Source organism: Patagioenas fasciata, chromosome 2 (assembly GCF_037038585.1).
Source record: "Patagioenas fasciata isolate bPatFas1 chromosome 2, bPatFas1.hap1, whole genome shotgun sequence".
NCBI classification, from domain to species: Eukaryota; Metazoa; Chordata; class Aves; order Columbiformes; family Columbidae; genus Patagioenas; species Patagioenas fasciata.
This window is the reverse complement of record NC_092521.1, coordinates 20,183,084-20,196,412: the sequence shown is the minus strand read 5'-3', so window position 1 is coordinate 20,196,412 and position 13,329 is coordinate 20,183,084. Positions and strand designations below refer to the sequence as shown.

Here is a 13,329-nt window from a genome sequence, read left to right as displayed (position 1 = left end):
CTTCGGCCCTTATGGGCTCTGCGCATGCGCGGTCCTGCCGGAGGGCGCGGGGCGGCGGCGCCTGCGCAGTGGAGCGATCATGGCTGTGGGCAGTTGTCGGGGTGGCGGTGTCGGGCCTGGCCGGGGGATGTGAACGGGGCGTCTCCGGGAGTTTGAGTCGTCTGCTGTGTCGGTGCGGAGGGAGTGGCTGAGCTGAGTCCTAGGCTGGTTTCCGCTCCCTCGCTTGAGGGGGATGGATATAGGTCCTAGCTGCGTGCAGGGGTCGGTGGGGTTGGGGCCCCGTGGGGATGAGGCGGGGTCTTACCTGGCCTAGACCCTGCCTGCTCCCGGCCTTGCCTTGCCTGGGCTTTGGGCTGAGTGAAGGTGCCAGCACAGCGCCTTAGTAACTGCTCAGAGAGAGTTTGTCTCTTACAATGGGATCAACTTGATAGAGCTCGATCTCTGGAGTGGTGAATTTCTCTGAAAAGTATAGTGTAACTTTTAGGTGTGAGTCCAGCCCCACCACTTTGTGCTTGGTGTGGGAGCTTGACTTCTTTTAACCTGGTCAAGCCGAACTTGAGTGGGGGCTAAAACTGTCTTTGGCACCAAGTGAAATAGCGAGTGTTGGTCTGTGTTGGCCATGGTTCTGAGCTCTTAGTGGTGGGAGTATGATAGATGGGATGCAATAAGGAGGCTGGGAAGCTGGTGGACAGTGGTTTACATGGTGAAATCAATGCAGTTGTGGAAATCTATTGTTGAGTTTAGCAACAGAAACAGAGAAATCACTAATATTGATAACTTGAATATTTCTTGTAGACAAGGTAAGGAAAACAGCAAGTTCACGGTAATGTTAACTGACCAGAACATTGAAAGATATAAAAGGTACTTTTTGCCTTTATAGTTTGACAGTTTTCTGCTGATTTTTGTCAGTGTTGATTCAAGTGAGTCAAGCCTCATCTTTTCACGTAAAGTGTGACTCAGGCAGTTGTCACAAAGAATCTTTTCCTTCTCTGAGCAGAGGCCTAAATAATTTGCTTAATGAATCATATATAACTACAGACTATGTCTATGGCAACTACAGTAGCTGTTAATGCTGAATAGTGAGTTAATCTAGTTGCAGTACAGGTTAGTTGTAGCGTTAGTTGTCTAAGCGCAAATGGGAAATGAGAAATAGGACATTTACTAAGGCATTTTTCAGGCTGCTAGTGATGTTCTCTCTGCCTTAAGAGAACGTTGTAAAGGCAACAGAATTCAGGATGTTGCAAGCTGGTTTTCAGAGGTAAGTCTTCAGAGCAGATCAATGTTTACAATGTTAGAAGTTGGCCTGTAATGAAAAGGTGTGGAAAACAATCCCTTTATCTGCAAGACAACCTTTTTCATAGTAATTGTAGACACTGCTTGCTTTAAATGGTACCTATATGATACCTACATATTGCTGATGGCATACATCACCTCTGATGGTGAAGGACATCCCCTTAGAATACTTTTCTTGTAATAAATATATGAGTTTAACGAGGGCCAATTCAAACTTGCTGTTAGTTGTTCCTCCTTATGGCAGTTAGGTGACAAAGCTGCCAGTGTAAGGCTAAAGCGGCCAAGACACTGTGCAGTGCTTGATTCTATCTGATGAGAGACTGTCTGCAAGAAACAAGTACAGTAATGAGTGAAAAGATGTAAAGAACTAGCTGAGGAGAGCCTTTTAGCAGAAAGATGATTACAATACTGCACCAAGTGGAACTATCAGGACAACTGTTTTAATCCACTAGTGGAATATACTCTCTGCTGGGGACTGTTGTTCTGAGAAAATAAAACCATATCCAACTGTTTCAACTGTATGATTTAGTGAAATAGCTATATTCATCTTGGTGAAAATTGTTCCAAAATACATTTCATGGCAAAACAGTCTTAGCCAGTCTTAACTGAATAACTGGAAATTTGGGTTTATTTTGAACTCTTGCACAAGCACCTGGCCGAGGATTTATACAAGGCATAGTAATCTCTAGGCCAAATTTCATTTTGGACATAGACCAGACTTGAAGCCAAAGTGCTTTAACCTAGTGGAGTGCTTCCCTTCTGGCAATTCAGTCCACTGTAATTAAGATTCTTAAGTACCAGTCTGCTTAAAATCTTTAGGTTGGTTCATGAAATAAAAACCATTTGGCTACAGTTGTCTAGAAAAATATCTTAAGAAAATCAGCAGAAATATATCTTGCCTGGGCTGGCTCTTTTGATTTCATAGTTCTTAAGTAGGGAGGAACATTTGTTTAAAGGGTCCCATTTACATAATTGGTTGTACTTTATCTTATTTTTAACAAAACGATGCAATCCAACATTCTTTGGATTGTTAGAATTAAACAATCACTAGGAAATCATGGTAAAATATTTTACTGTCTCACATTTTCAAGTGGAAATTTAACCTATTAACTTCTTCCATATCCTTTGACACAGAAGATAGACTATATGATTGAAATCTTACGTAACTACTTGTTTATTTTTTCATTTTGGTATTTGTAATTCAGAAATAATATTTCTTTTTTTCTTTTGGCTTTGTTATGGGGAAAAATAATTCCTGCATTCCATAAATATTTTTACACTTGTTCAAATAAAAATATTCCTGAAATCAAGAATGTGACATCTAGAAGAACTTGGTGCTGTCAACTATTTCTGGAAAGGAATCAAATTTACACTGCTTTTATCTCATAATTCAGCTGAGTTATCATAAAATAGAAGATGACTGTGTTGATGTGCTATTTAAACTATTTGGAAAAATAAGTAAAGGAGGAAACACAAGAGTCCAAAATGGAAGTACCACGTTAAAACCTTATAATTATTTGAAAAACTTTTTCTGGTGCAAGAATATTGGTGAAAAACTTGTCTAATGGAATGATAATTAAATCAGTGGAGTTACTCTCTGTTTATACTAGTGGGACTTGTATAAGCAGGTTTTCCTCACTTGAAAGAGTGGCCATATTAGAAAGGTGAGAGCAGCAATGCCTACCTGATTGTACTTTACCAATGTTAAGCTCTATCCTCAACTTTCAATGTGTCATTTTCCGTATTTTACAGATATTTATCGTGTTAAAAAAAATTACGGAACTCTAATTTGGGTCAAGTGAACATTTGATTAGAAGTTGGTCAGTTCTAATACATTATCTCTCAAGGTTTCAACCAAACATACGTTTTTGTGAAACAAGTAAGTGGAATACTTTCTTTTTTTTTCCATCCACAGAGGTGATGAACAGAGGAAGGAAGGGCATAATGATTTCATAACAAAAGGGGGTTTATGTGTATGTTCCACTTGTGGGGAAAAACATTCCCTTTCTGATAGTTTAAAAATATAGGATACCTGTCAGAAAAAAAGGTTTAAGAGTTGAATCTCTTCTACATGTAGATGTTTCTGCTGACATCATCTTAAAGGATACATCATGGATTATAATATACTGCCATGTGATAGGGTTAAAATTATAATTACATGTGTCTCATATGTCTTTTGTCTTTGAGCCTGTCTATTGCTTTAGAGAATGCAGTATATCAAAGGAGTGGAGGGGGAATCTTTTACACAAAAGTAGTCTTTACCTTTCCACCCCTGGGGTACAATTTTGATTTTGTTCATCAAGGTAACAGAAAAAGGTAGGAGAAAGTATAATTTGATTTGAAGATAGTAAATGCATCTTCACTGTTACCAGCTTGTCCTATTCTGTACTTTCAAGAGAGATTTGAGAGGCCTGTTAGAAGGCAGAACTAGATCTGGGAATTACAGAAGACTTTAGTGAGCTTAGTTGGATTGCTCAGGAATAAATGAATTTGGCTCTCTAAGTATGACATAGTGCACTTTAAATATACCAAATAAGGCAGAGGAAATTGTAAGTAAAGCTTTTTATCCCAGAGTATTGGAATCAGTGAGGAAGGGCATAATTTCATCTCAGATCTTTATTATTGGTGATGATGGATGAGCATGAAAGAAAACAGCTTTGCTTTCTGATCCCAAGTTGTTTGCAGGAAAGAGATTTAGAGAAAAGTTGTTGGCCTTCAAGTATACTTGAATTGGAGATCAGAGAAACACATGAGGTTTTTCAAAATATGCATGTCCTGAAGTTATTTTTCAACATAGCCTTATACATTAAGAGGTACAATAAATCACGTGTTAAGTAAGAGGGGGAAGGGAAGAAATTTTCCCAGCAGAAGTATTTTCAAATGTTATATATCCAGGAAGTATTTGGGGAAACAAAATGGTGTATTATGAAAAAGCTCCAATACAATCAGTGTACAGCAGCTTGCAGGGAATATTATTTATAAGTTAATATACAGGAAAAAAACTCTAAATGCTGATGAACAGCAAGCAGCTCTTGACTGTTGGCTCAGTTTAGGTTCAGTTATGAAAAATTAAACATTTGTGGCATGATAGTGCATGAAAATCTGAGTTGAAGGTGATACAGATATTTATATCACCAGGCTTTTTAACAGCATTTGAAAACCATCTGAATTTTATATAAACCTGGTTGTAGCCACAAGTTTAACAACCTCTTTTCCTGTTACATGGTATTTTTTTCATCTCAGATATATTTTCTTACTGTGGCTTTAAAAATTTATTCCTCTCTTCGTTGTTCAGGGCTTGAAGCTATTTTAGATTAAGATGTTTACCTCCAGCTTTAGTATTTTAAAGTATTTTTGAAGTCTTTTTAATATACAGAAAATTGAGAGGGTGTTTGTTTCATGAGGACTTCAGTGTGAGGGTTGCAAATTGAAAGCATTGTATTGCATGTGGGTGCATTTCTTGAAACAGAAGATTTTTTTGAGCTTTTTCATGAAGGACGAGACGCTGCCACAGCTGCAGGATACTAGCTTGTAATGTTCATGGGCAAAGCAGAATAACCAACAGGCCATAGTGGATCTGAGTACTGAGATTTATTCAAGAACTAACAAGATTAGAGTTTTTGCCCAACTAGGCTATCTCACAGGCACTTGCTCCCCCCCAGCATTAAGGTCAGTAGCTCTTGGCTTTCCTTCCCAGCAGAGAGGTCACTGCTGGTCTGGCAACACTGGAGACCAAGTCATGTTGGATTGTGGTGTGCTACTGTTTGCAGTTACTGACCTGGGACATTACAAACCAAGGTCCCTGAGCACCCCCTGCCAGTCATCTCCACACATACCCCCTGATCTCCAGGATCTTTCCTCCAGCTGGGATTTTCACCACCTTCTTCCCAGGCCCCTTTCTTCCCTCCAAAGCCATGTCTTCTTTTCAGGGAGCTCTTCTTTGAGGCCCCTAGCCTCTCGTTTTCTCAAGTAGTGTATGTGGAGAAACACAATGCATGATCAGCCTCCTAATTGGGGGTTCTTTCTCTGTATTAATTGGAGGAGTTGGGATGTGCAACTCCTTAGTCCCAGTTTTATCAAAATTTATAGTCAGACCATACTGGTTGCTGGTAGACAGCAGCAGTCTTCCCGAGAGTTCAAAAGTTCAGTTTCAGACATTCACGCAGGTATAGACCCAGTTATCAACTGCCTGCTAGTGTTCAAGTTTTGTTGGTTTGTTGTTTTTTGTTTTTTGTTTTTTTTTCTACACCAGTAATGCACCAAAGATGTCTGAAAATAAAAAAAGAAACCATCGCTGCTCTGGGGCTTTGTCCATGGGAAGTGGGCTGAGTCACCATGCTAGCTACAAGAAAAACATTCCAGTCTTACAGTGCTCCCTGTACTCATCTCAAATTAACTTCTCCAGGAGGGATAACATTTTAGGCGCATTTGTTGAGGAGGAAAATTGAAGCAGGGAGATGATAAAGACTTACTCAGAGCTAGCACAATAGATTGGTGGCAGAACCAAGGAAAGAGGAGAAGATCTGACCTCAGTCTGGTCTCTTGCAGTACTTAATTGTTGTAGGGGCCTCCAGTCGGTAATGAGTCTAAGACAGCGGAAAGCAGAATTTCTCACGGGGGTGGGGGTTGCGGTGAAGATGTTCATTTCTCTTCTTTTGTTTGAGAGCTGTCTTTGAAGGCATTGTTTTTGCACAGCTGCAGTAGCCTACATTCATTGTGATAATTGTGGGACAATATGTAGAATGGATGATGATTGATACATGAGATAAAGTTGTGTAAGAATATTACTAGAAGATCATATGGAGATAATAAATTACGCAAAGGACAAGTTTTTTGGGGTACAACGTGGGAGATGGTACAACAGATCCAAATAGGGATAAAAATGGGTAAAGGAAACAGCAACTAAAACATTCGCTGGAACAAGTGACATAACAAGACATGAGTTGAATTGTTACAGATAGGTAAAGCAGAAAAAATATAGTAGGTAGCTCATGGACAAAAAAACCCCTAATTCTCTATGTTCGTTAAGAGCTCTGTACTCCCTATGCACTCTGTCAACTTTTTTTTCGCATATCAGAAGGAGGTCTAAGTGCACTTTTTTCCTTTGGTAGGAAATCCAGGTGTACAGGAACGGTCTGGATATTTGGGGACCTGGGACCACGAGACACCACAGAGCTGTCTAGAAACAATCAAAGAGGCAGGAAGATGCAACAGTGGAGAGATTACTGCCTTACAAAATGCAAGTTCCTCTCAGTGTAGGATATAGAGCAGAGAGCAAGCCAAGTTAGTTTGGGGTTTGATTTTTATTTTTCTCTTTTTCTTTTTTTTTTTTTTTTTTGAGACACCATTTATACATTTGTTACCATCTCTATGTGAAGGTTTTTGAGAACCAGGTGTTTTCACATTTCCCAGCTCTTCTATTCTCGCTGTTAATCAGTTGTACTGTATGGCTGGAGCACTTTGAACTCTCAGCAAATTTCATTTTGAGAGCATTTTGGAAGACCTTTATAACAAGGAAGTTAAACAAGTGAATGAAAAAGGGGAAGATGCAGCCTGCAGTGGGAAGAAATTATTACTAAAGGAGTATGTGAAGATATTAACTTGTTATTAACATCCATCCACTGAGTCAGTCCACCACTTAACATGGGCTTTATAGCAAATACTGTAATAAACAAAGGCACAGGTGGCTGCTTTAGGAACGAGCAGTGGAAAAGGAAAGGTATAGGCACACCTGTCAAATGTCTAAATTTACCTGTGGTCATGAACTTCTCCTTTGACAGTAAAGGCAGATCAGCTGCTGACTTAAGTGCTGTGATTGCCTCTCCCAATACGAACTGGCTCAGAATGCAGCCTCAGTGAGGAAGGTGAAGGGAAAGGCAGCTTTCCTTTCTCACTCTTGTATGCATAATACCATATTGATCTGCACATTTCGAGTTAGCGTTTTCAGTCAACAGAATATTACATCTTAGATCTCAACAATTATTCCGTCCTGACTTAACGAGACTGGTATTTCTAAATATCCAGTATCACATCCTTATAGACTATTCTCCTGTGGCATGATGTAATCTTGGGTAGTTTGATCCAAACCTGTTGAAGGCACTGGGAAGGATCAGTTGATTTCAGTGGGTTTTAGAGGATCAGAAACAGATATAAGATTCGGAACAGACCGTTAGTGTAACAGAATATTACTGCCTGCAGCAGCACAGTGTTTTCCCCACTATGCTAAATCTCTTTAAGATATTTAAAGAAATTTCTATAAGAGGTCCACTTTTCCTTTCCCCTCCCAAAACACTGAAAACATTTCAGTTGCCTATGCTAATCGTTTACAGTATTGTGTTTCAGAAATGCCGGCATCATGAGCTGCATACAGGCACAGAATGTTATGAAACTGATGCATTTTAAGTTGTTGAAGCAGCTTTTGTTCAGGGAGTTATGTTTAAAGTTTCACCCCACAGGGAAGGTGTGTGTGAGGTTTTTTTGTTTTGATTTTTTTCAAGCTGAGTTATTAGGCCCTGAAAAATGGACTTGCTGATATAATCTGAAATAGTATTTCCTGAAGGGCCATGTTAGGAGTCTAATGAGCCCCATTGTGAGAGTCATTTGTCATTTTATCCCTACAGGCAAATTTGTAAAGGTTAGTGAAGGCTATTTGTCAAAATTAAATGCTGCTTAAAATTTTGTTTCCAAAATAAAGTAGTTTGTAAATAGTACTAGTTGTCCTTTTCAGATTATTTTAGTAAAAATAATTTTGAATGGGACAGATCAGGAAAAGAGTGTCTAAAGTGAAATTGTTTCTATACTTGATTAAGTATGAAGCGCTAATTTTCTATATAAATATTTTCCATGTAGCTTGATAGTCACTCCAATTCATAAAACAAATACTGCAACAAAAAAGGGAATGCTAGTTTTCCTAAACTTTGTAATCAGCAAACTCTTCCCCAAAGATGGATCAAATCCTCTTTTTTAATTTATTCAGTATAAATTAATTAAATTGAAACCTGATTAGCTCACAGTTGGGAGAATCTCTCTATGATTTGGAACACTTGCTAGAGATTAACCCCAAATCCCAGGCCCTGTACTCTTCCGCATTTTCTAGCGGCATTGTTTGTTCATGGTAAGAGCCTTTCTTTTAGAGGTTGCTGAAATACTTATGTGCCTTTCCCCTATGTTTTAAAAAGCTTATATGTTAATATTATACTCAACAGTTCTCCAGGAAGCATTGTCTGAGAAGCAGTTAGTGAGTCGATATTTATGAACTTGAGTGTATGAGTTACACAAAAGTATTATATTCCTCTAAGCAGTAGAGGAATTACCATGATTGTAAAGTAGTAATTCCATTAGCTTGATGTCAAAGCTATGCCTGCTTCTTTTCTGCTAAAGACAAAAGCTCTTGTGAAAGTGCTTGCTCATTATCGAGAAACAATAGGATACTACTATGCAGTTGAGTTTGAAAAGTTTTAGTCTTACATCAACAGTATGTTAATGATAAGCATAACATCAGCCTGTTGACATACTGAATTCTTCAGAATAATTATTATGTCAAATGTTTTTAGAAGCTTTACAGACAAGTCTCTTTTTTAAGTCCAGACCGTAGCCAAAAGGTGGCAGTATTCTATTCAATATTCATTTTCAAAAGAGTATAAAAATGCATGTATTTATTGACACTTTGCTTCTAATATCAGATCAAGCTGGATGATTGTATCCTGAAAAAGATGTAGATTTATGAAAAAGACTTATTTAGGATGAAATTAGAAATGAAGTTTCTTTATTCTACCTGAAAGCTTGCAAAAAATAATCTGTTATATAAATTTTAAATGTTAGATGGGTAGCATATGAAATGATATCTGCATGGCCACTAGACAATAACTTTAGGATTTGGGTGTTTTTATGGAGTGCTTAAGAGCATCAGAACATTTTCTCTAGGTGTTGGCAGAGTTAACTCATTGTACCTTCAGAAAGAAATTAATCTACTTATGTTTTTAATATGAGCCAAAACTGCTGCGTTAAAAACAATTTGTTTTATACACCCTAGAGATGTTTTATTTTTTATGGAGTATGGCCTTTTTTGTGCTGACACAACAATAAGTTGAAGAATTGTTGGTTTTCATGCTTGCCACATTTTTTAGCTATACACCAATGGTTTCTCTCAGAATACTTTGAGATAAAAGTTTAAATATTAGTGGGAGAGAATGCTTGCAAGTGCAATTATGTTCAACCAAATGTTTCTATGTAAATTTTGATGCATAGTTATGTCAGATGTAAATATGAAATTACTGTAGTTACAGAATGTTTAAGTTCAATGCAGTAAATAAGTATTTTATGTTAATATGAAATACTTTAAAAATCACTTCTTTTTATAGCCTTTTAGAAAACATTAAAGAATCAAAGACCTATGCCCCAAATATTGGCCAGTCTATTTTCCTTTGAATATATTTCATTCTTTTCAGTGCTGAAAAGTTTGGATAAACATTGTACGTGGGATAGAGAACAACTTGGTTCAGAGGGCAGGACCTGGCTACCGCTTTTTAGTATGCTCCCATATTCACTTTCCCATAGAGTGTAATTCACACCTATCTATCTTTTGTTATGTCAGGCAAAACACAGTACAGTTCCCAAGGGAACTGCAATTAATAGGCCTTGAGATTCATCACTGACTTCTCTCTGTTTTGTCACTTTATTTTCTGGAATAGCCCGCTTGCTACATCTCTAAGGGCTGTTTCTTCTAAAAAGGACAAGAGACACATTTTTGTTCAAGAATCATTTTGGTGTTCTCACATTGACAAGAAAGTGATGTGAAATTTAATTATTTGTTTAATCAAATGAGGCAGAGCATTGTATCTCTAGCACAAATTCAGGAACTAGCATGAAGGTAAACAGGATGAAGGTATCAGGTAAATATAGTGAGATGCCACAGATACAACTAAGAGACTGTTCAGAAGACCAAAATGGATTATGTTAGTTTTTCATGAATAACTCTTTTTAACAACAACAACAAAAAAGGTCCTAAGGAAGTGCAAGTGTGTAAATGCTGACTTTGCTAATAATGTTTCCTGTTGGGCTCCAGTGTTTGTGATCCATCTGCTTCTAGAGTCTATTCCCAAAGTGTATCTTAGAAAAACTTACTTATACAGAAAGGCCTAGAAATTTCCTGACATTATTCTGGGAACTACTCCAGGGGATAGTGAAAACTCTGGACATATTCTTGTATAGAGATATCAAAAAGAACCATTGCTTGGGGCAGTGTGTTCCCAAGATATTTAATATATCCCTGGAGAGGGGACTAAGTCTTCTTGGTGTGTACATCACGTTTTAAGGAAATATGGTCAGGAAGCACAACATGACTACAGCAATAATATATTTATATTACATTTCAAATACTGTGAGAGCATCTAAATCTAAAAGCAGTGTCATACACTTTAAATAAAATGTAATTGTCATAGCTGTCATCATGTGGGTTAAAGATACTTTATGCATGTGCAGTTACAGAAGAGAGAGCAAGTGATGCTGATGGTTTTCTTTCTGTATTTGAACTAGGGGGGTTTTATGCATTCAGGTGTTACTCTTTATGGTAAACTTCTTTGTGATCATATTTATGTAGAGCATTAGGTTGAAGTTCTGTCTGCTTGGAGAAGGATATGCTCTGTGTTGGGTTGGTTGAAAAGGTTTTGGTAGCAGAGGGGCTACCGGGATGGCTTCTGTGAGAAGATGCCAGAAGCTTCCCCCATGTCCAGTAGAGCCAGTGCCAGCCACCTCCAAGACAGACCCACCTCTGGCTGAGGCTGAGCCCATCAGTGATGGTAGAAGTGCCTCTGGGATAAGGTATTTAAAGAAGGGGAAAAAAACTGCACAACTACAACTGAAGAGAGGAGTGATAATATGTGAGAAAGACAACTCTGCAGACACCAAGATCAGAGAAGAAGGAGGACAAGAGGTGCTCCAGGCACCAGAGTAGAGATGCCCCTGCAGCCCGTGGAGGTCATGGTGGAGCAGAGATCCACCTGCAGCCCATGGAGGACCCCACACCAGAGCAGGTGGATGCCCAAAGGAGGCTGTGACCCTGTGGAGAGCCCACACTGGAGCAGGCTCCTGGCAGGACCTGTGGAGAGAGGAGCCCAGGCTGGAGCAGGTTTGCTGGTAGGACTTGCGACCTGATGAGGGACCCACGCTGGAGCAGTCTGTTCCTGAAGAACTGCACCCCATGCTTGAGCAGTTCATGAAGAACTGGAGTCCATGGGAAGGGCTTATGTTGGAAAAGTTTGTGGAGGACTGTCGCCTGTGAGAGGGACCCCACACTGGATCAGAGAAAGAGTGTGAGGAGTCTTCCCCCTGAGGAGAAAGGAGCAGCAGAAACAAGATGTGATGAACTGACCACAACCTCCATTCCCCATCCCCTGTGCTGCTCGGGAGGAGGAGGCAGGGAAAATTGGGAGTGAAGTTGAGCCCAGGAAGAAGGGAGGAGAGGGAAAGTGTTTTGAGATTTAGTTTTTATTTCTCATTATCGTACTCTGATTTTATTGGTAATAAATTAGTTTTCCCCAGGTCGAGTCTGGTTTTTGTCCATGACAGTAACTGTTGAGTGATCTCTCTGTGTCCTTACCTCAGTCCACGAGCTCTTCATTGTTTTCTCTCCCTTGCCCAGCTGAGGAGGAGAGTAATAGAGCAGCTTTGGTGGGCACCTGGTGTCCAGCCAGGGTCAACCCACCATGAGCTCCCTGAACAAAGCATGACAAGTGGGGGAAGGATTTGGAAGGTTTTCACATTAATGTGTGGGAGGAAGTTTGCATCTGCTGGATGCATCTGTGCTCTATACCATATATTTACTGCTGTAGATGGCCTGTGCCTTTGCACTTGTTTCTAGGGGCTGCAATCTCTGCTCTTTAGAGAAGCTGTGGTTTCCTCGTGAGCTTCTTCTGCCTTTGCCAACATCCTCTGTTTTGTCTTGATGCCAAATGCAGGAGTAGGCGGAAGAGGGGAGGCTGTGCACATGTACATGTGCTGTACCACAGAGTGCTCATCGGGTGAGACAACATTCCTGCAGCCCTAGTGACTTATCCCTATGTCTTGCTGGTACTTCAATAAAAATATAACTGGCTTGTAAATTTTGTCCTCTGTGTTCCTCCAAGAAAAGCTTGTGGGGTGCAATAGATCAGCAGTTATTACTTAAATGCTAGAGTGTCGATTTTTACATATCCATAATAATTGTGGAAATCAATGAGATAGTTGCTCTCCCACTTGACATGGATTCCTTTTTTTGGTGGTGTTTCTGTAGTAGATCTTTTAGTAGCTAGCTTCCCAGCAAGATTCCCTTTCCAAGATTCAGTTTTGATCAAACATACTTGTTCTACTTTCAAAACATGTAATGAACATTTAAGTGATGAGCAAAACTTGCCAAAAAAATAGTTCATTACATTTGTATGCCTCTAATCAGGGATGCTTTTGGGGCATAAAGGCAGGGCAGGAGGTAGGTTCTAGGAAATTTTGTGTTTTGATATTTTGTTTTAGGGGTTTTGATATTCTTTAACTCGGGCATCAAATGCATATCAGTCTACAAGGTAAATCTAATTAATATAAAAGTGTACCAAACTCTCTTGGAAGTCATAGGTTGCTTTCTCAGGGACTGAAATGAATAAACTGCTGGGAAACAATACTCTTTATTCCGTAGCACTGGTATTTTCCGCTCCCATTTCTCTAAGCTCACAGAGTTTGAATAATTAAATTTGGTGAATGTCATCATGCACTTAATATATCTCTTTCTGTAGAGGCTTTGAGTGCCTTGTTTTAGGGGCTGCTGATTTTGTGGTATGCATTACTATAGTTTTTTACTTTTCCATTTTTCTACCCAGAATTTAGAATATTTTCAGGGCCATTTTCTATTTTAGGAGAAATTCCTAATTCACAAACTTCAGTAACAGTGTACAAGGGATAAACATGTTGTTCTATCCATCCCATTCTTCCTTCAGGTATGGATAGGGAGGACTTGAAGGAGGATTTTCAAATGTAAAAGGTTATTTCTTGCCAGAGTTTTGAACTGACGTG

General features: G+C 39.2%; 1 long non-coding RNA gene across 1 annotated transcript; it reads left to right on the top strand.

Moving 5' to 3' along the window:
• The first annotated feature begins 117 nt into the window (after positions 1-117).
• Positions 118-11,831, top strand: LOC136098047 (uncharacterized). The gene is made up of 3 exons (XR_010650894.2): positions 118-1,258; positions 3,046-3,172; positions 6,405-11,831. It is a non-coding gene; the product is annotated as an uncharacterized lncRNA (long non-coding RNA).
• Positions 11,832-13,329: the final 1,498 nt, after the last annotated feature.